Source organism: Telopea speciosissima, chromosome 1 (genome assembly GCF_018873765.1).
Source record: "Telopea speciosissima isolate NSW1024214 ecotype Mountain lineage chromosome 1, Tspe_v1, whole genome shotgun sequence".
NCBI classification, from domain to species: Eukaryota; Viridiplantae; Streptophyta; class Magnoliopsida; order Proteales; family Proteaceae; genus Telopea; species Telopea speciosissima.
The window spans coordinates 53,617,880-53,622,331 of record NC_057916.1 but is presented as its reverse complement, the minus strand read 5'-3'; the positions used below and the strand labels follow the sequence as shown (position 1 = coordinate 53,622,331).

At 38.8% G+C, this 4,452-nt stretch overlaps 1 non-coding gene across 1 annotated transcript; it reads left to right on the top strand.

The window, feature by feature from the left end:
• Positions 1-1,322: 1,322 nt before the first annotated feature.
• Positions 1,323-1,429, top strand: LOC122649331. Its single transcript, XR_006331290.1, has one exon. It is a non-coding gene; the product is annotated as a small nucleolar RNA R71 (small nucleolar RNA).
• Positions 1,430-4,452: the final 3,023 nt, after the last annotated feature.

The window sequence follows — 4,452 nt, the reverse complement described above, 5'->3', positions numbered from 1 at the left end:
CTAATGTTAGCAGCCAAGAATGCCTTTTTGGGTACATTGGTGATCCACTTTTGGGTGCATAAGTCTTTGAGGACTTTAGCATAAGCAGGGATCTGGGCAATGGCATCCAACAAAGGGATATTCACCTGAACCTATTTGAACACATCCAATATCTTCTCCACAGAAGGAGACTTCTTGCTAACCAACCTATTTAGGAAAGGGGCAAGTGGGGTATAAATTCTTTCAGGGTTGGTCTTTTTAACTTCCTCAATAGAATCATCTTTGGTTTCCTCAACCAAATCATCTGGAATTTCTTCAAGTTCATCAGAGGAACCTGGAACAGTAGGCACTACAACGACCTCTTCAGAAGGGGGAGAGTCAACAGGAATATGAGATGGTAAAGACTGAGGTGTACTAGCTTGTTGATACTCACGGTCACTCCTTAAAGCATATACAGCATTAACTTGGATGGAGGGCCCTTGAAGCTATTGGCCTTGTACCGGGTTGAATAGAGGAGCTTGGGTACCTTGCTAAATATGAACCTGATGCCTAGGATTTGACTTAGGTTGGTTAGGTAATTTCCTTGTTTCCCTCTCATGCAAGATTGTGACAAGCTGGGTGAGTTGCTTCTCCATAAGGGTCATTCTTTTCTCAATCTCACCTATTCTTGGTGCTTCTCCTATATTGGTAAACCCTGGGGGTTGCTGATAAGGTGCAAGGAGTGGAGGCCTAGAAGAATTCATAGAAGGTCCTAGATGAGGACGAGAGGGAAAGGGGTTAGGAGACATCCCTTGGTTTTGTGATGCAAAATTGGGCCTTTGGACACCAAGCTGGCCTTAATGGTTAAAGTTGGATGGGCCTGCTTGATTCCCTTGATTCCAGGAGAAATTGGGGTAATTTCTCCATCCTGGATTGTAAGTATTGCTATATGGGTTGTTTTGGTTGAGAGCAGTTACATTCTCAGTGTTGGAATTGCCCACAAAGGTGTTGGGGCATTCCTCCAAAAAATGTCCAGGGATTTGGCACCAACTGCATATTGACACATGGTTGACCTGATTAACCGGTATAGACTCTTTAAGAACTATGGACTCCAACCTTTTTATGAGGCTATCAAGTTTGGCCTCTTTCTTTGTCGTACCCTCAATAAGATACCCCTTCGTGGTCCGTCAGCCTCTTGGGAAGATTCCCACTCCCTAGTCTTTTCAGCCAAGTTGGTTAAGAATGTTCATGCATCATTTTTCTCAAAAAAAAAAGTAAAGCTTGCAAGACACATGGATTCTACAAGTTGCTTGGTCTGAAAGTCAATATCCTTATAAATAATTTGGCATAGCTGCCATAAGTCAAAATCATGGTGAGGGCATTCTAAGAGGAGGTCCTTGAATCTTTCCATGATTTTAGAAAAGGACTCATGTGGTTTCTGCCTAAACTGGAGTATGTCACTCTTGAGTTTATTGGTCTTGTAAAGAGGGAAAATTTTTCTCAAGAAAACAATGGTAAACTGATCCCATGTGAAAATAGAACTAGTAGGTAGTCCATAGAGCCACTTCTTGGCCTGGTCTTTCAGGGCAAAGGGTATAAACCTAAGCCTAACTGCATCATCAGTTAATTCTGGACCTTAATTAGAACATAGACCTCCTCAAATTCCCAAAGGAAGAGATATGCATCTTCATTGGCCATCCCATGAAAGTGGAGTAGCATGCTAATGAAGTTGGTCTTGAGTTCATAATTATTCCCTATAACAGGTGGTAAGTTGATGCAAGAAGGTTGTGCAATCCTAGTAGGGTAGAACCTATCCTTAAGAGTTTTGGGTTGTTGGTCACCCATGGTCAAAGGTGGGGTCAATGGTAGTTGAGAAGGTGGTATTCTAATAAGACGGTTACTTGAATCACAAGTCCACATCGAAGCCACCTAAATAGATATGAGGTCTCCTTTAGAAAATTTAAAGAAAAAATAAAAGACTTAGAAAATATCACCAAAAACAAGAGGGAGTCCAAGGTAGATAGTGCATCTATCCCTCAAGAATCGAAACAATGGTTCCAAAGCTATAAGAATGCCATATAGGTTGATAGCAAGGGAACCCGTATAGTCTTCTATAGCCACCTACGTGCGACTCCAAGTGGATTCTAATGTAGGGTGGAGGATTACTATACATTTTTGTCTCCAAAATCACTCACTATGTCGATTTCCTGTTATCAAGAGTGCTCACCTCCAAAGATAAGTTACATGCCAATCCACCCAACCAAGCCAAGATATAGCATCATACGTAACTTAATCCTATGAGGGACACCAAAAGATGGAGGGTTGGAGCATATGAAAGACTTTAGATTGGGCGCACACTATTTAAAACAGAAGAGAAGCAAGACGAGGTTTTCAAAAACTTTTTTTTTTTTTTTGAAAAAGAGGAAGAGAAAGAGAGTAAATTAAAGCACTTCGAACTACTAAAAAATAAAAAAAATAAAGTGGACAATAATCTCCTCGGCAACGGCGCCAAAAACTTGTTTGAACAAAATAATAACCGCAAGCATACGGGTCAATCGTAGCTACGGGTCAAACTCAAGGAGAGATACGCCACTCTATTTAACTAACTTAAAAGTAATGCAAACTGAACCAAATTAAAGTATTAAATTAAACTAAGTAAACTAATGAAAATTAACGCATCTTAACTCACAAGCATCTAACGAATTGAATTGGCGACCTAACACACAAGCATCTAACCTATCAATACTAACACGGATTTGAAGGGATAAATTGCAGCCACACTTCACAATCACATAAAAAAATAAAAGAAATAGAAGGAGAAGAAGAAGAAGAGAGAGAGAATGAGATAGAGGAGAGGGAGAATGAGATTAAGTGTTTAGAGAATAAAAACCTGGATGTGCTTGAACCGGATTGAACTTGCTTGCATGAATTAATTAAGCTTTGCATGAACACTTGAATACACTTACCATGGCTTTCTCTTCTAAATCTCCAAGTCTTGTCATCAACATAGGAACTTAGACTAAAAAGCTTTAAATCTGAACTAGAATTAAATTGTTACAACCAAATTGAAGACATGAATTGAAAGCATAAATCAAAAGCATTACAACCATGAAATAAAAATCATAAAAGCAAACTAGAACTTAGAAAGCCAAAAATCACAAATTAGAAGGAGAAGAAAAGAAGAATTTCACTAAGTGAATGAACAATCTTTACAAAAGAAGTAGGGGGTATTTATAGGGGGAAGGGGAGAAGAAGAGAGGAGAGGGAGAGCCCTCCCTCTAAAAAACATGGAGGAGAGAGAGTGTAAGGGAGAGTGGTCCATAGAGAAGGAAATATTCCCTTCTCCTTCCTCCTTTACAATGCCTTGACTCCTAAGAAAAAAGAAAAAAAAAATAGAAAGAGGGAGAGAGAAAAATCCTAGTTACATAAATCTTCTATTTCTCGAAAACTAAGTTTCTAATTCTAACTTGTGCTTCCTTTTCTTTGTAGATATCTTTTCCAAGCAATGAGATCAAAGCATCTTTGACTTTTCAACCTTCCATGAATGAGAGAATATTTTACAAAAGAAATCTACCCAAAGTAGAATTCCAAAAGTGCCCTTGGAAAGTTGGAGGAGAGAGAAAGTGATGATGATGACTATGATTTTTACTCAATCAAATAACACAATGCCCATCATGTCCTCAACCAAAATCGTGGAGCACTAGGTGCAGCCCAATAAAAATCTTAGACAGTAGTGGGCCTTTAAAACTAATGGAATCTAGTGGCAGTGTGGGTCCCTCCATGTGGGTAGCAGTCCTTCTATCTCTTCAAGAATAAAAATTTTCCGTAACGGTCCTGTACTTGCAGTATATCTCCACCATTGCTTAGAAATATCTTCTATAATGTCAAAAATATCCTTGAGCAGTGGTAGAATGACTATGGGTTTGCACTACAGCTCCTTTCTGACCCATTATCCTTTCTTGGCCTAAAAAGAATAATCGACTGCATGGTGGCCTAAACGAATGCATACTTGCATTCCATCACATCTATCTTGCTCCACATTTGGTCCTCTTTACAGCCATGGAAAGAAAAATGATAACTTTACATGTAAATTGGGACATGCAGCTCTCGATAGTCTATAATAGCCCAAAATAGCCCAAAACCTGAAAAGCACAAGAAAGCACCAAAGTAACTCTATCCAATGTGGTAAAATGAATGCTTTATGCCCTAAGATTTCACAAATAAATGTGCTCATCAAGTCATCTAGTGCATTGGAAGCTGTTGCAACTCCAAAATCCATTGTTGTCCCATCAAAAAATTCTGCTAAAGATTTTGCAACCAAAATTTTTCAAGAGATGAAACACAAGGTGGATTTAGAAATTGGAATGGAGTTAGATCGTTATTTGTTGGAAAGTGTTGTAGATGAAGATGATGGCGATAATTTCAACATCTTGAATTGGTGGAAGTTTAATAGCTCAAGATTTGTCACTCTTAGTAAGATGGCTTGAGATATTT